Source organism: Brienomyrus brachyistius, chromosome 1 (assembly GCF_023856365.1).
Source record: "Brienomyrus brachyistius isolate T26 chromosome 1, BBRACH_0.4, whole genome shotgun sequence".
Classification (NCBI taxonomy): Eukaryota; Metazoa; Chordata; class Actinopteri; order Osteoglossiformes; family Mormyridae; genus Brienomyrus; species Brienomyrus brachyistius.
The window spans coordinates 55,957,873-55,982,175 of record NC_064533.1 but is presented as its reverse complement, the minus strand read 5'-3'; positions in this window follow the sequence as shown (position 1 = coordinate 55,982,175).

The window sequence follows — 24,303 nt, the reverse complement described above, 5'->3', positions numbered from 1 at the left end:
CACTTTTAGGTTTATTCATGTTCGTCACTACATTCGTCCACTTTTGCGTTCGTAGACTTCCGTCTGGTGCCAAGAATACCCGAACGGCCGAGTGCCTGATCTCTAACTGGCTGACTCCAAAAAACCTGAGAGCCTGTTCGATGAACGAATCGGATCTTACTGGTTTTCAGACACTCGGTCGGTGAATGAAACGAACGGCTTGCGAACCAATCCCAAGATCGGTGTACACGTATATTTGAGCTTATTGTATGTGACTGTTTACAGTATTATTACTTTGTCATGTCCATTTCAGGGGTCTAATTGGTCGCACATGTCTTTTCTTGTACTAAAATGAAAGTGCAAATGTGTCCTATTTCTCCAGCAAGACTAAATTGAATGCAATCAACAATGTAAAAACAAATCATACTTAAACACAGCATATGTCCTGTAATAAATATTTTATTCGCGCTAATGTTATTATTATTATTATTCTTGTTATTATACCTTTGGTTCAGTCACTTCACTCAGTGTACAATATGCTAGCAAATATTTTAAAAAGAAATTATCACAAGTATAAGCCTATATTTTTATATTGACATAATAAAGTAATACTAAACAATAATACAAATCGACAAATAAAACACTTTTAAATTTTTATTCACACGTTTTTTTCTGCAGAAATGTGGGTTAAAGACTCCGGTTGCTGTATTAGTCTATTGATATAGGCTCTCAGCAACTCCTCAAGAGCCTGTTCGATGAACAAATCGCACTTATGGGTTTTCAGACACTAGGTCAGTGACTGAAAGGAACAGTTCGCGAACCGATCCCAAGAGTCCTGTTATGATCCGCGGGTGAAGAAGGGCAGGTAGGCAGGCTGGAGGTAGGGAAGGACGACACAGGCAGGCAGAAGACGGGGAAAACTGGGGATTTATTAGGGAAACGATGAGGGAACATAGTAACGGACACAACGTCAATGACCGACAGTGAACTGAGGTAAGACACGGACTGAAATAGACAAGACTGGGCGAAAATAATAGGACACAGCTGGGCAAGATCGGGAAAGCACACGTGGATAATCAGGGGGCGTGGCACACACGAGGATCGGAAGAGCTGGGCGTGACAAGTCCTCGCTGCATTTACTGCGGAAATGCAGTTATGCTGTTAAAAGGAATAAAATAAATGCAGCTCTTCTTCATTGATTATAACAGTTAATTATTGCATTTTTGTATAATAAAACTATATGTCTTTCATCAAAGAACTAAGATATTTATTACTTTGACGTTTACACAAGAACGTATGCAAGTTTACTCATGCTCCTTGTATGTGCATGTGTGATTGTATTGGTAATATTGCAGTTGTTGTTAACTGTGATGTAGTCTTTCATACTCATGCACATGAATTTGGCTTAAGAAAAGAAAAAAAAGAACTATATATACACGCGTGTTTATTCAGCATTGGAATCCAATCTGTCACGAACTACAGGAGAACCACAACAACCACAGACCCTGAGACGCCACCCTTTCAGACAGCCTTAACACCTTTTATGCCAGATTCGACAGGCTGAACACAGACACACCCTCAAAGGCCCCTGTTACCCCACTGACGCTGTCCTCCAGGTGACACACACACAGGTCCTAAAAGCACTGAAAAAAGTGAACCCTCACAAGGCTGTGGGACCCGATGGAGTCCCTCCCAGAGTTCTGAAGGCCTGTGTGGGAACACCTGGCTGGTGTGTATGCTGATATCTTCAACATGTCACTATCCCAGGCGGTAGTCCCCAGTATTTTTAAATCCTTTACCATCATACCAGTCTCCTAAAGACCAGACACATCCACCCTATATGACTTCAGACCAGTGGCACTCACACCAGTTGTCATGAAGTGTTTAGAAAAACTGGTTCTCACCCACATCAACCACATGGTCCCAGATGCCATCGACCCCCTCCATTTTGCCTACCACCCTAATTGCTCAGTGGATGATGCAATAGCTATAGCCCTACACCACACTCTGCAACACCTGGAATGTAGCGGAACATATGTCAGAATGCTCTTCCTGGACTACTGCCCTGTTTTCAACACCATCCGCCTGGGCAAGCTGATCGAGAAGCTGACAGACCTCGGTGTCCCAACTCCCACCTGTAATTGGATTCTGGACTTTTTGACAGATAGACCACAGGTGATAAGAATGGGAGGATGCGTGTCTGATGCACTTACAGTCAGCACTGGATCCCCACTGGGGTGCTGCCTCAGTCCCAAACTCTTCACCCTGTACACCTATGACTATATCTCCACCCAGGATAACTCTGCCGTCATTAACTACGCTGACGACACCACTATCCTGGGGCTCATCAAGGGGGGGGACGAGTCGGGGTACAGGACCCTTGCAGGGACGGATTATGGGTTGTGTGGGCCCCTGGGCAAAACGTTCGCGAGGGCCCCCCCCAGCACCACCACCACCACCACCACTACCACCACCAGCACCACCACCACAACCACCACAATTCAAGGGCCCTTGGCAGCCAAACGCCCTCCCTATAGGGTCAAGGGCCCTTGTAGGCAGAGGATCAAAGAATGTAGGCCCTCTAAAATAGACAAACGAAAATACACTGTTGATAAGCGTTGCAAATTGTTTTGGGCTAGGGGCCCCACGGACCCCCTGCACCCCAAGGGCCCCTGGGCAGCGGCCCCGCTGGCCCGGTCCGTAATCTGTCCCTGGACCCTGGTACATAACATTCTTGTCTATGGAGAGGAGAATGACCTTGTCTTCAATATAGACAAGACCGAAGAAATTGTACTGGACTTCAAGAAGAATCCTCCCCTTCGACAGCCTCTTGTCAACAAAGGGACTGAGGTGGAGAGGGTCGACAGCCACAGATTCCTGGGACTGCAGGTTACATCAGACCTAAGCTGGACTCTTAACACTATAGCCACAGTGAAAAAAGCCCAGCAAAGGCCTTATTTCATTAGGCTGCTCAGGTTAGCCGGCCTGAACCATCGCCCCCTCACTCAGGCCTAGAGAGGACTGATAAAGAGCATCCTCACCGCAGGCATCACTGCCTGGTACAGGAACACCACACAGGCAGAGAGGAAGGCTCTGCAAAGAGTCATAAAGACTGCAGAGAGGATCATAGGGATAAAATTCCCTTCCATGGACTTCCATGTATGCACAGCACTGTCAGAGAAGAGCAGAGGAAATTATCAGGGACTCACTCCATCCAGCTCACTCTCTGCTGAGGCACAAAAACACAATCTGAGACACAGCAGAGCGGACAGCATCATCACTCACAGAACAAGGTTTTACAATAGTTTCTTCCCCGCCACAGTCAGACTGATGGCAAAACAAAACAAATGAATATGTAAAATAATAACCCTACACTACCTCACTTCACTGGTCATGTGCAATTAAAATCAGTATCTGTAAAATAAGGTGAATGTGCAATATCCTAACTGTGCAACAGGATAAGATGTGCAATATTTCATATGTTCAATATTTTATTTGTGCAATATTATAACTGTGCAACATCTGCCTTTTATGCAACTACTGTATGCAATACATTGCAGTACTTATTGTATTTAAAAGTTGCTTCATAGTTCGTTCTTCATTAGTGTCACGATCGGTCGCGGAGGTACCGGCGATCGTGCGGGCAGGTGTGGAAAGAGCAAGCAAACAGGCGAATACGGGGCAAAACGGGAGTTTACTCGAAATACAGGGTGCAGGAAACATAGGACGCTAACTTACATCAATGACAGACAAGGAACATTGGGGAGACCAGGACTTAAATACACAAGACTGATTGAAAGCAAACGGACACAGCTGGGTACGATCCGGGAAACACATGTGGGTAAGCAGGGGGCGTGGCACACAGGAGGAGCGGATGAGCCGGGCATGACAATTAGTACTTATATTTAAATTTCTTTCCTTTGTGTAGATATTACCATCTTTTTCTGTAAATAAGTATTCTATTCTAGTGTGCCTCGAATGTTGGTTAAAAATATCGTATCTCGTATCCTGTTACACTTATCTACTTCAGTTCTTTGAGGAAGCTACAAGAGAAATTGATCTCAAAAAGGCCGATGATGTGATCTACGTAGATTTCCAGAAGGCCTTTGATGTTGTCCCCCACAAACTACTCCTACTTTAGGTGAAAGCAGCAGGGATTTTAGGAACTGTAGCAGCTTCGAACAGACAGGAAGCAGCGGGTAGTCATTAGAGGCACAATGTCACAGTGAGTCTGCGTTCAAAGTGGGGTACTGCAGGGGTCAATTTTAGGACCACTGTTATTCCAATAATGACACCAATATATACATTAAAGCGGTTAAATTTGCAGACAACACCAAGGTGGGTGGTGTAACACATACTGCACTAATGGCACAGAGGGTACAGCAAGATCTTGATTAAATTAGTGATTGGGCTGATACCTGGCAGATGAAATTTAATGTAGGCAAATGTAAGGTAATCCATGTATACAGTGCTTGGTGTTGCGCAAACTAAAAATGATGTGATAGATGAATGTATGCAGGGGGACATGAAGGGTAAAGAGAGTTGAGCACAGGTAGTGGCAGCACCTCTCCTATATTACCATGTCTTTTTAAGCAAAATGCCCCCACTTGTTTGTTGTGTGATACCAAGGACATACCTGCATTTTACCACGGTGTTTCCCTGCATTCCTTGCAAATTATTCAGATCTACAGCTTCACATGATTCACCATTTATAAATTTTTTACGACCTCTCTTCTTGCTCACAGCAAATGTACAGCATGTGTGCACTTTGTCATGAAATTATTCATGAAGTATTTAACTTCATTCCTTAGTTTTCTTTTCCATTTTCATTCCATTGCCCCATGTCTTCTTTAAATACTGTGTGAATTGCTGCCAAATGGTTTCCACTTGCTGCTTTATTTAATTGATTTGTTAGTTCATCTTATGTGTTTCATGTCATTTTTAGGATTATAGGGTATTAGGAAGATGTGGCTCAGTTTGTTGGTATCCTAGCTCATTTTAGCTCTTGTTTCTAAAGGACACTGAAAACTTAAAAAAAAATGTTCACATTTATTGCTTTGAAACAAATGTAAAGTTGAGCATATTCATTTAGACTATCAAAAAATCCAGCGCAAAATGACTGGATCCCAATGGCTTTGTGGCATAGCGTTTCTACAGCGGTGCATCACTGGATGGGCATGTGCAGCTCAAACCCATCTCTTAAGCAGCAAACTGACTTGCTATGCCAGCAATGTTTGCTGACATGATTTTGGAAAAATTTTACTGAAATACACCTTAATAATTCATAACGGAACAATCCAAGATAACCGAGTTACTTAAAATAACAAAATTTATATGCAAATATCTCGATTAAAAATCAAAATATGTGAAGAATTCATGTCCACACTTATAAAATATAATACATCTATTTAAAACATTAGTTTTAAACACCAAATTAGAATAATATTGTAATGACCGTGTGTCGAGTGAGCGAGCAGGGAGCGGGGAATCAGGGTCAGGTAGACGGAAATCCAGAACACAAGGTTTACTGCACAAAGAAACACAAAGATGTGGTACAAACTTAAATGACAGGACTGGTGAAACATACATGAACATGGACTTAAACTAATGAGGGGGGCATGGCACGAAAGAGGTCATGACAGAACATGCCCCAGGGGAACAAAGAGACGGGACCAGGGACAGGAAACCTGGAAAACAAAACAAGAAACAGAATGGACACACAGAAAAGGCACAGGGACAAGAAACAGGACAACCACTGACAGACCATGTGGAACGTAAACAGGCATAGGGGCACCAAAGAAGGAGACACAGGGGAACACAAACAGGAGGAACAAAAGAACCAGGAGTGAACACAGGAGACACAGACGGATAAGGAGCAGACATAGGAGGCCGGAAGGGGAAGGATGGGGAACAACAGGGAGACCGAGGGAACCCTAGCGGGTGAGAGGTGGATGCCGGAGGGACCCTTGGCGACCGCAATGCCGGAGCAGGAGGGGACCTCATAGGGCAGTAGGCGGAGGGACAGGTGGAGGAGGAAGTTGGAGGGGGCACCAGGGAAGGCGAGGAGGAAGTCGAAGGGGAGCTTGGCGCAGTCTGGAGCCAGGGGCTTATAAATTGGGGCAGGGTCCTCAGTGGCTAAAGCTGGAACTTCAGGGGGCATATCAGGAACCACGGGCACTGGCACCTCAGGGGGCAGGGCAAGAGTCATAGAAACGGGGCTAGAGTCACAGAATCAAGGCAGGGCAGAGCATCGAGGCGAGGCGCAGGGACCTCAGGTGTTGGCGGAGGAGCAGTGACCTTGGGCGGTGGAGCAGAAACCTCAGGAGCAAGAGCAAGAAACTCGGCCACAAGAGCAGGAACCTCAGGGACCTCGGGCGGTGGCGCAGCAGGGACCTCGGGCATCAGCGGTCCGTCAGACGCTGGCACAAGAACAACTGGGGACAGAGCCAGCACTTCAGGTGCGAGTGGAGCCAGCACATCAGGTGCAGGTAGGTCAGGCACCACAGGGGGCGGTGCATTGACCACTGGCATAGAAACCACGGGGACTGGAACTGGGCTTTGTGTCTCCACAGCAGGCAATCCCCCTTTAAGGAAATCTGTGACCCGCGGGATGGTGTCCCAAACCGCCCTGGCCTCTTTAACCCTCTGGAGTCGACGGCATCATCTGCGATGCCGTATATTTTCTCGTGTATTTCAGTTTATAAATTGCTGAAATGTTATTGTAGAAACATGAAAAAAATGCTGACTAAATCCGGAATCTGTCTTCTTTTCAAAATGTCCATTGTTGGAAGTATTAAAGTTTTTAAAATTATATTAAATCCGCAAAAAATTTAAACCATGTCACAGTCACCTGAAGATCATTATTTGCATTCTAAGCCGTATTTCCGCATATTCAAATCGCATTCACATGGTAATTTCAAGATAAATGCAAAGGTCATACGCGATCCAGATACATCCCCATGAGTGCCATAAAAGGGGGAGGGGGAGGGGAGATGTGGCTAGGTGTGAATGGCTCATGCATACAAATGAAAGTTGCTACATATTCAAAGAAAGGAGCCCAGAAATAGTGATATGAGTTAGGTTTTTCTTATTTATTTATTCAACTGAATGTTGCAACTACACCATTTAGTGATCTTCATGTAGCTAAGACTTTAGTGATCCGATATCTGGGATCAAAACAAACTGCCACCATTGCTTACTACAGAATGTACTTTAATAATGTTTCTGCAAGTGTTCCAAACTGCATATTGCAATGACATCATCGGCCCTTCCTCTGCTCTTTCCGCTTCTTGTTCTTTTTCCACCTAGTTGTCTGGGACACTTCGGGCAGTTCCGTTGCCGGACCCATAAGCAGCCTGCTGTCTAGGGTGATCTGCTGCCAATTCGTGTTCACTGATAGACTCCACAGCTGCCATAAATTCAGCCGAACCTCTTCGGCCAAGAATGCATCCTTCGCTGAGGAAATCCCCCGCAGGATATCCCCCGTGTGAATGGCTAATGTGGGAGCCAGAGGGTCCTCTTGTAGCCTGTACACCGCCTCACTGACCAGATTGCTGTATTCAGCTGCTGTAAGTTGAGGCGTCTTCTTGCTGAATCCTGTCATTCTGTAATGACCGTGTGTCGGGTGAGGGAGCATGGAGCGGGGAATCAGGGTCAGGCAGATGGAAATCCAGAACACAGGGTTTATCGCAGGTGAGGCACAAAGACGTGGTACAAACTTCAGTGACAGAACTGGGGAAACATACAGTACTTGAACGCGGATTTAAATACACATGACTAATTGGAACGAGAAACAGCTGATGACATCGGGATTTCACACAAGGTTAATGAGGGGGGCATGGCACATGAGAGGACCAGACGAGCAGGTCATGACAAATATGCTGTATGAGAATTTCATGTTCAATAACTCCAGGAATACAGGATTGTAACCAAGTAAAACTCGGAATCAGCCCAATCCTCAAATTCAAACTAAATGGAAAACACTTGGTTTTATCAGATTTATGGCATTGTAAACCTTGCTGTAGGTTAAATGCTGCCTGGGTTCCCATAACTGTACTCTATAGAAAGTGACCATGTGACACTTTGACATCCTATAAATCCTGGAAAACAGCATTATAACCAAGAACTGGGTATACATACAATAATTGTGGATTCATTAAAAATATATGATGAACATCTTAAAGAAATTCTCATTCACCTGAATTCATTCCTAACCTTGCAGTAATTTAATGTAACATGTAAATTATCCAGAATAAAGATATTATTTGAATGTGCACACAAATGTGTTATGCCCGGCTCGTACGATCCTCATGTGTGCCACGCCCCCCTGATTATCCACGTGTGCTTCCCCGATCGTACCCAGCTGTGTCCACCTATTTTTGCCCATTTAACCAGAGCGATCGTAACAGAATGAAGAAGAAGAAGCAGAGGAGAAGGAGGAAATCAGAGGCACTGACGATCAGCCTGGGAGCCTGCTCGCTCGCCAAGATGTGGCTCCCGACTGAATTCGAGGAGGAACCCCTGCTGCTCCGAGAACCAGTGCGGTCCACCGCGGAGCTACCGCCGCCCCTCGAGCGGTACTCTTACCAGCCGGAGTGACTGGCGAACAAGGGGGCCAGCGTGGTGCGGGATGCCTGCACGGGACCTGCCAGTCCCGCCGCCTGCGGCAGCTGCGCCCGAGGCGCTCCCTTCGCCTCTGCCTGCTGCAGCTGCTGCACCCCAGCAGGAGGTCCCGGCTACGCCCGCTGCCCTCGCCTCTCAGTTTTTCACCCTCTATGGACTTTACTGGAGGGTGATGGATGAACCGGCCGTACAGGACTTCGCCGCATTCTCTCCTGCCTCTCTGCAGGGTGACTTGGAGAGATTAGCCTCAGGAGGCTGACCCAGCTCCGGAGAGCCCCGGCCCCTGTTACACCGCCCGAGCTGGAGGTCCCGGCGCCTGCGCCTGAGCAGCCACCTCCTCCGCCTACGGGTCCTGCGCCTGAGCAGCCATCACTGCCTGCAGCTCCTGCGCGGCCCGAGCAGCCGCCTTCGCTGCTACCTGCAGCTCCTTCGCGGCCCGAGCAGCTGCCTTCGCCGCTGCCTGCAGCTCCCGCGCCCACGCCCGGGGCGCTCCCTCCGCCTGCCCCTGTAACTATAACCCCTCGTTCCGTCCCTCGTTGACGGGTTTTTTTTTCTTGTTTTCCAGGTCCTGGTTCCCCAGTCTCGTCCCGTCCGTCGCCTTCCCTGAGGTGTGCCCGGAGAGTGTGCCTTTTGGGGGGTGGGGGTTCTGTCATGCCCAGCTCGTACGATCCTCGTGTGTGCCACGCCCCCCTGATTATCCACGTGTGCTTCCCTGATCATACCCAGCTGTGTCCACTTATTTTCGCCCGTTTAACCAGAGCGATCGTGACAAAATGAGTATCGCCTATTTTACCCTTCTCACTTGAGCCCTTAAATAAATATGGATAAATATTTATGTATAGCTACCCCTGCATACATACTTTCATGGTTATTCCAAAGGAATCATGAAAGTTAAATAATGTAACCAAGTATCTTAGTGACTCTCCTAACTATAAGAGGTATTTTCTTTCTTTGTCTAACAAACCCTCTTTTTGCATTCCTCTGTTGGCCCTTATCTGATTTTTGTGGTCCATTAGCACTTCTTTGTCTTCTACTATTCAGTGTTAAAAGACTCAGTTCAACCTGGAGAGCAGATCATTGGAATAAGCCACACCATATGTAATTTCCAGATGTTTAATTAAGGGTCCAAAGCATGTAGTGCCATGGAACCTTATTGTTTTTTAAATTGGGATTCCAACAAAGTAACAGCCACATCTATCTAGGGTTAAGATGTGCTGTTTCGATGTGAATTTGCAATGTAATGTCTGTATAACTTACCCAGCCTTCTGCCAGCATAACTATGATTAAACCAGGATTTAAAAATGCAAATTTGTTAATTAGAATGGTCTCTTAATTTTTCCATGGCTGTGTGTGTATGTGTGTGTGTGTGTGTGTATATATATATATATATATATATATATATATATATATATATATATAATGACACACACACACAATTTTCTCGAACAACATTTATGTTGAGAACTCTTTATCCAGTGTATTTTCAAATGCCAAAAATGGTCAGTTGTCTGTTTACACTAAAAAGATTAAAATAAAAATGTGAATGTGCTGGTTGCATAAATATTCAAACTCGTGTGCTTTGAAAACAAAATTATTGAAATGCACAAGGCAGGAATGATATCGAAGACTTTGAATGTCCCATTAAGCACTGTTGAACCCATCATCAGAAAGTGGAAGGTTCATCACAGCACCCAGACCCTTATTAGATCAAGCTGTCCCTCAAATCTAAGCATCAGAGCAAGATGTTGATTAGCTACTAAAAATCACACTGTCTCTCTCAGAAGTCTGCAATGCTCTTTGGCTAAACCTTGAGTGAAGGTGCATGGGTCCACAATTTAAAGAGCTCTCAATAGAGATCCACATAAAAGATGTAGTTAAGATGTAGGAGAAGGTTTTATGGTCAGATAAGACCAAAGACGAATTTTTGGCCTGACTTCAAAGAGGTATGTATGGCGTAAAACTAACACTGACCAAGTCTCGGAAAATACCATACCTACAGTGATATAATGGTGCTACTATGGTGATGTTTCCCATGTGCTGGGACTGGGAATCTTGTTGAAGGGACAATGGATGGGCACAAATACCATATAATATTTCAGAAGAACTTGTTCCAGTCTGCTATGAATCTATGGCTCAGGAGAAGATTCATCTTTCAACATAACAATGACCCTAAGAATAAGGCCAAAGCAACATTGGAATGGTTAAAAAACAGAAAGGTGAATGTTCTGGAATGGCCAAGTCAAACACTGACCTTAACCCTATTGAGAATCCGTGGCACTATTTGAAAATTGCTGTTCAGAGGTGACATCCCACCAACCTAGAGGATCTCTATAAATTCTGCCAAGAAGAATGGGGAAGGATCATTCCTGAACAATGTGCAAAACCGGTACATACTTACCCCAAGAGGTTATTACCCCAAGGCTGTTATTGCAGCAAAAAGATTCGACCAAATTTTTTTGGTTGATACTTACTGTATGCAAACACTAAATTCTGAGTTTCTCCTTCTTTAGTTAAATATCTACCGAAAATGGTTTATTTTGACCTTGGAAATGTATTGCTAAATCATTAGTTCACAATAACAATATTGAATGGGCAAATATGTGCAAATCTTTTGTCATACAGAAAATTATGATGACTCAAGGGGGTTGGATACTTTTGCAAGTCACTGTATATTTTAATTAATAAGAACAGCATGATGAGTCTACATATTCGTTTCATGCTCATATGCTAAGGTAGGAGCTTTATTAGTAACAAAAATTACCTTAATTAAAATCTGTCACGATCACGCCGGAGATAAGCGGTGATCGTGCGGGTAAGGAGCAGGCAGGCAAGCGGGATACGGGAAAACGGGGTTTTAATAAGGATAAGCGGGTCAGGGAACACTGGACGGCAACAGACAGCAGGAAACATCAATGACGGACAAGGGAAACCGGGGAGACCAGGACTTAAATACACAGGACTAATCAAAGTAACTAGACAAAGCAGGAGACGATCAGGGAAATACACGTGGGTAATCAGGGGGCGTGGCACACACGAGGAGCGGACGAGCCGGGTATGACAGAACCCCCCCCCAAAGGCGCGCTTCTCCGGGCGCGCCAAGGAAGGGGGCGACGGACGGGACGAGGCAAAACAGGACCTGAAAAACAAAACCAGAAATCAACGAGGGACAGGGAACAAGACAGACAGGCAAAACTGACACAGAGGCAGAAGCCAGGACAAGACATGACACAGGACAGGAAAGGCAGACAGACAGACAAGAAACGGGGACACGGAGGGAACAGGCGGAACAAAAGGGCCAGGAGTGAACAGAGGGAACCCAGAAGGACGAGGAGCAGAGACGGGAGGAACAAAGCAAGGGGGAGCAAAAAACGAAGGGGCAGAGACAGGCGGGACAAAGGCAGGGGCGTAGGGAGACAAGGAGGAGGAAGGAAGGGGAGCCCGAGGGAGCCCCAGCGGGCGACGGGAGGCAGCCGGAGGGGCCGCGGAGGCAGGGCGAGGGACCCGCAGAGGGGCCAGGGAGGAAGCAGGAGGGAGCACCGGGGAAGGGGACGAGGGAGCAGGAGGGGCCCACGGTGAAGGTCCGGAGGAGGGGGGAGCCGCAGCAGGCGGCGACGTCCGGCGGAGGGTCGGAGGTAGGGGCCCCGCAGGCAACCGAGGAGCCGCCGTCGGGGAGCCCGCAGGCGACCGACCAGGCTCTGGAGAGGGGAGCGAGGCAGGGCGACGAGGCATCGGAGAGGGACCCGCAGGCGACAGCCGACCCGGAGGGCCAGGACCCGCAGGCGCCAACCGAGCCCCAGCGCAGGCGAGGCAGGGCGAGCCAGGGGGCAGGGCGGGCGGGACCCCAGCCCTGCGTCTGTGTCCCCGCCCCTTACGGGACACGGACATCACGCCCCTCGGTCGGGGCCGAGGACGCCGAGGCAAGGGCAGAGGAGTCACAGGAGCGGGGCCAGGGACAGGAGCGGGGCCAGGGACAGGAGCGGGGCCAGGGACAGGGACCGGAACAGGGTCAGCAGGCGGAGGGGGCGCCTCGGGAGCTGCTGCAGCGCGGTCAGGGGGCGCCTCGGGAGCTGCTGCAGCGCGGTCAGGAACAGGAGCGCGGTCAGGAACAGGAGCGCGGTCAGGAACAGGAGCGCGGTCAGGAACAGGAGCTGGCTGCAGTGGGGGCGCCTGCCCGGGAGCTGCAGCAGGTTGCTGCAGTGGGGGCGCCTGTCCGGGAGCTGCAGCAGGCGGCTGCAGAGGGGGCGCCTGCCCGGGAGCTGCAGCAGGCGGCTGCAGAGGGGGCGCCTGCCCGGGAGCTGGAGCGCGGTCAGGAACTGGAGCGCGGTCAGGAACTAGAGCGCGGTCAGGAACTAGAGCGCGGTCAGGAACTAGAGCGCGGTCAGGAACAGGAGGTGGCTGCAGTGGGGGCGCCGGCCCGGGAGCTGCAGCAGGCGGCTGCAGAGGGGGCGCCTGCCCGGGAGCTGCAGCAGGCGGCTGCAGAGGGGGCGCCTGCCCGGGAGCTGCAGCAGGCGGCTGCAGAGGGGGCGCCTCTGCAGGAACTGGAGCGCGGTCAGGAACTGGAGCGCGGTCAGGAACTGGAGCGCGGTCAGGAACAGGAGGCGGCTGCAGTGGGGGTGCCGGCCCGGGAGCTGCAGCAGGCGGCTGCAGAGGGGGCGCCTCTGCAGGAACTGAAGCGCGGTCAGGAACTAGAGCGCGGTCAGGAACAGGAGGTGGCTGCAGTGGGGGCGCCGGCCCGGGAGCTGCAGCAGGCGGCTGCAGAGGGGGCGCCTCTGCAGGAACTGGAGCGCGGTCAGGAACAGGAGGTGGCTGCAGTGGGGGCGCCGGCCCGGGAGCTGCAGCAGGCGGCTGCAGAGGGGGCGCCTGCCCGGGAGCTGCAGCAGGCGGCTGCAGAGGGGGCGCCTCTGCAGGAACTGAAGCGCGGTCAGGAACTGGAGCGCGGTCAGGAACTGGAGGTGGCTGCAGTGGGGGCGCCGGCCCGGGAGCTGCAGCAGGCGGCTGCAGAGGGGGCGCCTGCCCTGGAGCTGCAGCAGGCGGCTGCAGAGGGGGCGCCTGCCCTGGAGCTGCAGCAGGCGGCTGCAGAGGGGGCGCCTGCCCTGGAGCTGCAGCAGGCTGCAGTGGGGGCGCCTGCCCTGGAGCTGCAGCAGGCTGCAGCGCCTGCCCTGGAGCTGCAGCAGGCGAAGGGGGCAGCGAAGGCGGCTGCGCAGGCGGTGGCTGCACGGGAGCGGGGTCCGCCGGCAATGGCGGCGACTCGGAAGTCACAGCCGAGGCTCTCCGGAGTTTGATTAGCCTCCGGAGGTCCTCAGCAATCCTCTCCAGATCTGAGTAAGGGGATTCTGGAGTGAAGGAGGCCAAGTCCTGCCCCAGCTGTGTGGCGAGTCTTTCCCCCTCCAGGGGGGCCTGTGGGGCCGGTTCTCCTATCACCCTCCAATAAAGCCCCTGGAGGGTGAAGTATCGGTCAGCTAGGACCGCGGGTGGCGGCGGCAGCGAAGACGGCTGCGCAGGCGGCGGCGACCGCACGGGAGCGGGGTCCTCGGGCGGCGGCGGCAGCGAAGGCGGCTGCGCAGGCGGCGGCGGCCGCACGGGAACGGGGTCCGCCGGCAATGGCGGCCGCACGGGAGCGGGGTCCGCCGGCAATGACGGAGGGAGGTCCTCCGTACTGGCGATCGCCGTTCTCCTCCGTCTCCCTCGCTGGCGCCTGGCGGTTGCGGGAGGCGGCGCGATGTCCGTGAAAACGGACGGTGGAAGAAAGGCTTCCGGCTCCGGGTAGTGGAAGGGCTCCTCGTCCTCGTCCTCACTTGAGAGCCAGTACTTCCACGCAGGATCGGGGACGCGTGTGGTCGGCCCCCGGGCTGGAGGTAGGGCAGGTACCTCCCTCTCGTCCTCCGCCGGAAGCCAAAGCCTGGAGAGCGAGCAGGCGCCGAGAGAGATCGGCTCTTGTGGGAGCCTCTTCCTCCCTCTCCGCTTCTTTTTGTGGTCCGTCATTCTGTCACGATCACGCCGGAGATAAGCGGTGATCGTGCGGGTAAGGAGCAGGCAGGCAAGCGGGATACGGGAAAACGGGGTTTTAATAAGGATAAGCGGGTCAGGGAACACTGGACGGCAACAGACAGCAGGAAACATCAATGACGGACAAGGGAAACCGGGGAGACCAGGACTTAAATACACAGGACTAATCAAAGTAACTAGACAAAGCAGGAGACGATCAGGGAAATACACGTGGGTAATCAGGGGGCGTGGCACACACGAGGAGCGGACGAGCCGGGTATGACAAAAATCAATACATTTGTAGTACTTTACTATACTCTGATTATATATTACTATATAACTTTAAATATGTTACCACTACAGTTTCATGTGGTCCAACAGATACATATTCTATGCTTCTCTTAATATGAAGTTCTAAATGTGATGTGTTATTTTGCTTTTTCTCCACATACCTTGAGAGATGCATGCACTAAGGAGTCTCTTGACTTAATTTTCAGAAATAAACACCGGAAATGACTTACTGGAAATCTTATTGTTGCTAGAATATTGAAGCTCATGAACACAGTTCATAAAACCTAAAAACATTAATTATGTTCACATGATAATATACTAACAAAGCACAGTATTGCATTTTTTTTTTGGAAAAAAAGTGAATACCCATTCTAGCCATTTTGGGCACAACATATGAAGCATAAGAAAATTGTCTGTATGAAGGAAATAGAAAAAAAATGCTCTTGGCAATATGTTGGGCAAAAATCTGTAATTAACATCCAATCATTTTTATGCCAGCCTTTATGCCAATTGCTATTTTGTCTATTATTCGTTTTTCGTCTGTCTTTACTTCAGGCAATTAATAAAAGTTAAATTAGCTTTTCCTTACATTTCTTACATTTTCCATTTTAAATTCAGATCAGTAGGCTTGAAACACAGGAGAGCCAGCCTCTTTCCATTCCTGAAGAGTAGGTTTATGCCTTCATGAAAATCAGGCATTGTACTACTATCGCATGCATACAAAACTGATATACTTACAGATAATGCAAACAATAGCACTGCACATGTATCTCTCATACCAGCCTGTCTGGCACCAACCACCATGCCACGTCCAAAGTCCCTTAAATCACCTTTCTTCCCCATTCTGGTGTTTGATTTAAACATATACTAAAGCTCCTGAACGGCAGCTACATGATTTTAAACATTTTGCTGCGGACACATTAGATATTTGCTTATTTGCTTCAACAAGTAATTGAACAGGTGCACCTATTGTGGCCAGTGACAGTGACATAGAGTGCTCACATGAAGTCTTGGGGTGCTTGCTTAATTCAGTAAAAACATTCCAAACTTATTGATTTTATAACAAAATCAATACTTCATTCTTTTGTTTATGAAAAATATATATCACGTTAGGCAGCGGCATGGTGGTGTAGTGGTTAGCAGGTTCGAGTCTCCGCCTGGGTTACATGTATGTGGAATTTGCATGTTCTCCCCATGTCATCGTGGGGTTTCCTCCGGGTACTCTAGTTTCCCCCCACAATCCAAAAACATGCTGAGACTAATTGGACTTATTAAATTGCCCGTAGGTGTGAGTGAATGGTGTGCGAGTGTGCCCTGCGATGGGCTGGCCCCCCATCTTGGGTTGTTCCCTACCTCGTGCCCATTGCTTCCGGGATAGCCTCCGGACCCCCCGCAACCCAATAGGATAATTGATTTGGAAAATGGATGGATGGATGGATATATCACTTTAGGAACAATCAGTTGTTTTAAGTAAAACATTCATTTTAAGTAGTAATAAACTGAAAGTTTTAAAAGAGCTGTTCTTTGTTAAAAAGTTAATTGACAAGCAGCCCTATTAAGTGCTTTTTAATTAGTATCACCTTTACAATAAAATAAAATGGCAAATATTTGTGTTTAGTATTCCTTTGGGAGTCAATGACTACAATTGCAATTAATAGCAAAATGGAAAAATACAGAACTGAATGAGTCAGTGAAAAAAATAACATAAAAAGAAATAACCTGTGCAAAAGATATGTGTGGGTATGTTAAACAAAAAATATGTTTGAAAATATGTTTCACTCCATGCTGGATTCCTGTAACTGTAGTGTTGGAGGGGTTTCTTGTACAGCCCTCTTCAAGTCTCCTCCACATTTCAGTTGGATTCATTTAACTTGGCCATACCCTCCATTTCATTGTTTTGAGCCACTCCTTTGTAGATTTGCTTGTACAGTATGTTTGAGGCCATTATGGCTACACTCACATTACAAGACAAGTGGTTTACTTCTGATTTTTTTTTTTGCCCATCTGAGATTTGCCTATTTTGATGGTTCACATTCATAATTACAAATGACCTGTACATAATCATAATGTGAATGCATCTGTTTTTCAAAATGGCAAGCATGTGCCCATTCATACTTTAATGATGCATACTTTAAGCACAATAAACTAATGAATTAGCCTCTTGTTAATCAAGTAAAGTGTCACGCCCGGGATGGGTCGATGGGCGATCGGGTGGTCGGACGGTGGGAGAGCGAGCAGAAAGCAGGCAAAACAGGCAGGAGAACGGGTAAACGGGGGTTTAATGGGGAAATACGGGACACGGACCATTAGACACTGACTAACATCTAGGGGTGCAACGGATCGTGGTTGATCCGTGATCCGTACGGATTATGACCCACGGTTCGGAACGCACGTGATCCGCGGATTAACTCGTTTTTTAAACTTTTAGATAAAAAAAAAAATAATAACTGCAGATAAAACAGTGTTTTCTGCTGATATTGCTTAAATAATAAATAATTAATTACACAGAAGTCGTGTTTACGTCAGCGGAACATGTGACTCAGTCAACAACGATGGCTAGCGGCGGAACAGAGGAACTCGAAAAGCCTCCCGCGTCATTCAAATCTTTTGTATGGGAGCATTTTGGCTTTCCTGTAAAATATAATGATGACGGAAGAAGGGTGGTGGACAAAACAGTTACAGTGTGTAGACACTGTGGCACGAGAAAGCCGTATGAAAGTGGCAATACATCGAGTATGGCCACGCATCTGAAGCGACATCACCCCGGTGTGCAGACAGGATGCAAACCGAAGCAACCACAGCAACAGCTGCTCACCGCTGCATTTAAGCAGCACTTTGCACCAGAATCAGAGCGGGCTAAAGCTATTACCAAATCTATCGGGATGTTTATCGCGGCAGACATGAGGCCATACTCTGTTGTTGAAAACAAGGGTTTTAAAAACCTCCTAAAAGTGCTTGAGCCACGGTACGAAATACCCTCGCGCACACATTTCAGCATGAAGGTCATGCCTGAACTTTACGAACAGGAAAAAAGCAAAATCGTCGCAGACTTATCAGATGCATCCTCTATTTCGATCACCACAGACGGGTGGACATCAAGGGCTACCGAAAGCTACGTGACTGTGACTGCCCATTATATAACAGCGGGATGGGAGATGCAAAGTCCGGTGCTACAGACACGCCCCCTCTATGAGACTCACACAAGCACAAATCTAGCGCAAATCCTGATAGAAGCAGTAGCTGAGTGGAAGTTAAAGAGACACAATGCATGTAGCAATATCCCAGTCACCACAGATAATGCCAGAAACCAAGTAAATGCAGTGACAGAAGCTGGACTAGGGCCACAGATATCTTGCTTTGCACATGTGATAAATTTAGCATGCCAAAGAGGAATCTCAGTTAACCAGATGGATCGCCTTCTTGGGAGGATTAGGAAGGTGATTTCTTTTTTCCACAGAAGTACAACAGCAGTTCATGTCCTTAAAACAAAGCAAGAAATGCTACAGCTACCAGCCCACAAGCTCATACACGACGTCACTACAAGATGGAATTCCACATATGACATGTTGGAGCGCTATCTTGAGCAGCAGGCAGCAGTATACTCTGCACTGACAGAAAAGACACTGAAAAAAAATATCAGAGACATTGTCACCTTGTCTGATGATGATGTGAAAGTAGCAGAGGAGGTCCTTCAGCTCCTCAAACCTCTCAAAACAGTCACAACCCTATTGAGTACTGAAAATGCACCATCTGTGTCCATGATCCTACCTCTGAAAACCAGAATTATACAATCCATGTGTGCAAATGAGGAAGACACCAGCATTACCAGAGATGTTAAGGCTGCCATAAGAGGGGACCTGATTTCCAGATACACCAACCCCCCTGAAATACAAGATTATCTTCACAGATCTACTGCAGTTGATCCAAGGTTCAAGTCCCTGACTCACATAGAACCAGCCCTACGCGAGAAGACATACACTGATCTCACAACTGAGATTGTGGCTACTGAAGAGGTAAAAAATAATACAGTTATTCATATTATTTAATATTAATATAATTAAGTTATAAAATATTTTAACTATTATTTATGTGAATATTTGATCTTAATTTTGAAAATTACCAGCATATGTTATTGATTGCCTATGAAATATATAACAAGAAATATAGTTAAATAACTCAGTAATTTTTTCTGCAGGGTCAAGCCACAGAGCCAACACCCTCTGAAGAAGACACAGGGCCAAATGCATCTCCTCCACAAAAGAAGTCTGCCATAGAAGAGCTTTTTGGGGATACATTTGTGAAAGAGTCAGACACAGAGAAAACTTTTTACAACACAATCAAAGAGGAGGTAGCATCATACAGGGCAGCAAGCAGTTTGCCAGTGGATGGTGGTAATCCGCTGGCGTGGTGGAAACACAATGAGTGTAAATACCCTCACATTGCAAAAATGGCAAGACACTACCTTGCTGTGCCTGGCACTTCAGTTCCTAGTGAGAGGGTATTCTCCACAGCAGGTGACATAGTGACAGCTAAGAGGTCTACTCTCTCCCCAGAGAATGTAGACATCCACATCTTTTTGAAAAAAAATTTGTCATTATAAGGTTTGGCCTGATTTCAGTTCTCAGGTTGTTTTTCAATTGTTGCATTGAAGTATTCAAGTATTGAGAATTTTATTTAAAAATTGTATTTATTCAGCTTTTTCAGTTATTTCTTGGTTTTATTTTTGTAATTTATTTTAGTTATTTTTGATAAAACCAAAAGTTCCTTGCCATACTGTTCTTGTAATAAATGAGAAACAAATTACATTTGACTCCTCCCCTTTTTGCTGATCCGAAAATTGATCCGATCCGTGACTCAAAATCCGTGATATGATCCGAACCGTTAGTTTTGTAATCCGTTGCACCACTACTAACATCAATGACAGACAATGGGTAGAGGCAAGACTTAGACTTAAATACACCAAACAAAGCAAAATAACAAGACACAGCTGGGTATGATCAGGGAACCACACGCGGATAATCAGGGGGCGTGGCACACACGAGGATCGTACAAGCCGGGCATCACATAAAGTGGTTTCTGTTTTTTTTTTTTGTAGAAAAGTGTAAAACTTTTAAATAATAGTTTTAAAATAGTTGTTGGCTCACTTGTATGAGAGGAAGACATTGAGATTCCATAATTATTTTGCATTACAATACAAAATATTACAGTCTCTTATGTTGCATTGTGTGTAGCCTGATTAATTACCCCAAATGTCTAGTAAATTGACAGTTTCCCCATTGTTCCATTGACTGTTGTCACAGCTGTAACTCTCCTCCATTGTTGTTTTGCTATTATGCCAGTGCTGACTGATGATGACAGTGCTCACACATGTATATAGGCAAAAAACCACATAAATTCCAATCTGACCATTCTCATTCATATTGCATGGCCACTACTCGAATACATATCTGATCTGGAGCACATATGAAAGTGACTCCAGTTCCCGGATGTCTTCCACACAACCTTACAGCCAGTCGCAATCCTGTTCTCCACTGAAGGGAAAAAGATCATCCTTGTGGAGCTCACTGTGCCATGGGAGGGGGTTGTGAAGAGCGCTATAGAGATCTGGTGCAGGACTGCTGGGACAAAGGATGGCAGACGTGGTTGTACCCGATTGAGGAAGGGTGCAGAGGCTTCCCAGCCCAATCAGCCTGGAAGTTGCTGATAGTGGTGGGACTGACAGGAAGTGAGAGGGAGAAGGCACAAAGAAGACTGGGGGAGGCGACAGAGAGAGCCTCCTATTGGATATGGAGCAGGAGAGAGGAGGCAAGCTGGCAGCCAGGAGGGAGTGAGTAGTGGCTGGCCACCACTACTGACCTGGCAGCAGTAGGGTGTTATGGTTAAGGGTCGAAAGACCTAGTGAGGGCTGGTAACCATCTGACGACACAACCACCTGGCTAAAGGCTTCAGCCATTATGTAATGATGAAGAAATGAAGCATCACAAGATGTACGTAGACACTCAAATTTGATTTGAAAAGATGACATCTGTGTCTACACAGTCTTGAAAACATCAGCTCTGTGTCACATTAAGGCAAGAAATCACACTTCAGCCTGGTAATACAAACATATCATGTTAAAAGACCCACTTCTGGCCCAGCTCCAATTTTTTGACAGATTACCACTCATTCTCCTTTGCTTGGTCACCAGTCAGAGCTGGAAGGACACCTGCTTTTTTCTCCTGCTCCGACAGTAGTTGTCATGCCCGGCTCGTCCGCTCCTCGTGTGTGCCACGCCCCCTGATTACCCACGTGTGTTTCCCGGATTGTACCCAGCTGTGTCCGTTTGCTTTCAATCAGTCTTGTGTATTTAAGTCCTGGTCTTACCTGTTTGCCTTGTCTGTCATTGATGTAAGTCGGCGTTTCATGTTTCCTGCTCCCAGTCTGTTTAATAAACCCCAGTTTACCCCGACTTCCGCCTGTTTTCTGCCCATTCGCCTCGCACGATCGCCGCTCTGCCCGCGATCGCGAGCGTTCCCGTGACAGTAGTCTATCTGTGAGAGGGTTTTTTTGGCTTCCCAAGAGCAACTGTACTTCAACTGCAGTGCACCGCTTCTTTTTTAATTACTGTTTATTTGTGCAGGGAATATCTCCTTCAGTGAGTAAAGGCTTGTTTTTTTGTTTAAAATTAAGTTTACCACTGAGCAGACAGTTCAGTAGGTATTATCCAAGAGTGTTTTGAAAGCTAATCTGCTTATGTTAGAGTTATTCCTTAATTTTTATTTTTTTTAGCTGGGCTGGGAGTAAGGTCTAAAGTTTGTTAAAAATAGGGCCAGCTCAGTGTTTTGTTTGAATGATGTTTTTCTATTCTGGGTATTGTTTCAAACTAGTCGGACTTCATATGAGAACAACATCAGCTGGTTGACTCCCTCAAGGCCAAGGTCCATGACCTTGAGGAGCAGCTGGCTCTCATCCAACACAACACAGAATTAGAAGAGATAGTTAATACACCTTTTAGGGAGATAGTGTGTACACCACAAGCAGGGAGGTGGGAGATTGAAGAGTAGAGAGAGGCTTTTGGCTCCAGCCGGGGTGAATCCAGTAGTCGTGGTGCATGTTGGCACCAATGACATGGGGCTAGGGAAGGAGGACTGTTCTGCAGGAAAAAATGATAGAAGTTGCTGATAAAGTTAGAAGCAGAAGGCTAAGTTACCTGAGACAAAATTCATCGGAAGGACTAGCTTTTAAAAATGCAATTTCAGGAGCGTTTAAGTTCAAAATAATTCTGTGGGGCTAGATAGTAGCGATGAGATTTTAGTGTGTTCTGGAGAATTATAAAAGGCATCAGCCATTGTAAATGGCATCAGCTTGGGCAACCTCCATAGGCTTTCATTGAATTTTTCACTTGTCTTTGCCAACCTATTATTTCAAATCCAATCGACTAATGGTTGTCCCTTAAAACTTTCGTCTGTGGTCAGGAGGAGCAGAGTCTGCTAATGCCCGTGTCTGCAGCGACTACTTTGTCAGAGGTATGTTAGCTAGCTAACTTGGTTTTGTGGCTGTGTTTATATAGCATTAGGTTGTCGTTAAATGCTCATTTACTTAGTAATGATTATTAAGTTACCAGTACTCTTATATGGACTTCATTGGGACTTTTTAGGCTGCCCTAGCGCTTTGGGTAACGTTGAGTCAGTAGACTGGGCTCCAATGGTCAACCTCAGTAACTAAAAAACTAAGTCCAAATTAGAGTTATCTCTTCAACGAGAGCAAAGGATGAAGCTCATGGAAGACTAACAAAGACGGTTGCAGAGGGTATTTTGGATCTCCAACAGATATCTGAGAGCTCGAGTATGAGCCCAGATCTGAAGCAGACAGCCGACAGTTCAGAACCGAAGCAGCCAGCTGACAACCCACAATCAGAGGGCGTCAGTGGGAATGGAACATTAAATGATCAAGGTAAATTATTGTACTAAGATGTGTAACCAGCATTATTATTAAATATTACAAATGTGATTGTCAGAAAATCACCTCTGACAACCTCTAATTAGGTTTTCAAAATAGACTCTAATAGCCTTCCTCCCCCATAGGTCCATCCGGAACAGATAGGCCACATGTTAACGCTAAAGGGTTAGTATGTGGCCTATCTGTCAGGGATGCACCTATGGGTTAGATAACGTTTGTGTATAAAAATAAGAACCTCTAATACAGGGTGTCCATAAAGTCTGCAAATGAATTGACACATCTGAGCAAATTATTACAAAATGAGGAGTAGATATTGAAGTTTTTTGTCTCATTTAATACCCCTCTATGTATCATTTGGCTCGAGTTGCACTTTGTAAGTGTATCTCAACTGCTTGTAATACATTTTTTAAATTGTAAAGAGACTTTCAGAGAACTTCACAACAATTCAAATAATTCATATTCATAAATGAACTAATTATACTCCCCACTGCTATATTTCAGGCTATGTAGATTTCGGATGCCAGACTGAGCTAACGATGGATGACATCAAGAAGATGGGGAATGTTCTGAGACAGAACACAACAGAGTTGAGAGATCTTTGGACCAAGAGACTGGACAAACAGTTCAACCAGGAATCCTTTGACAAAAACGAAGACAAGACAAAGTTCTACACGGGGCTCCCCAATTTCTTCATTTTATTTCAGATTTTTGAGCTGTGCGAGCCCTACATCACTTGTGGCCCTATGTCTATGTTGTCTGAATTTGAACAGTTCATTTTAGAACTGAAAAGATTTAGCTTTCAGGTTCTCTCTGTCCACTGCATCTAGAGTTTGGCATAAAGTAATTGACATACTTCATGAAAGGTTAGAATTTTGAATTGAGTGGGCAGAGTGACATGTACTTCAAGCTACAATGCCAATGGGATTCAGAAAGGCATTTGGATGTAGAGTTGCTGTGATAGTTGGCTGTTTTGAAGTTTTTATTGAGAGGCCCTCTAATTTACTAGCCCAAGCACAAACATGGTCCAACTGTAAGGATCACCATTCTGTAAAATTTCTGATTGGTGTTGCACCCCAAGGATATTGGGGAGGGAGAGTCAGTGATAAACAGATCACAATAGAGAGTGGCCTCCTAAAAAAACTGTTACCTGGAGATATTGTCCTAGCAGACTGTGGGTTCAATATTGGCGATAGTGTGGGATTTTACTGTGCTTCACTACAGATACCTGCATTCACCAAGGGGAGAAAACAGCTGTCAGCATATGAGGTGGCAGAAACTAGAAGAATAGCTAATTTGGGTATTCATGCTGAGAGAGTCATAGGTTTAGTCAGAAGTAAATATCAGATTCTGCAAAGCAGGGATATGCCCATAGAGCATGTGGCAACAAAGCCAGGTGAAGCACTAGCATTGATTGACAAGATTGGGGTTATTTGCTGTGTCTTGTCTAATTTTTCAGAATCTGTTGTCCCATTGGAGTAAGGAGGAGGG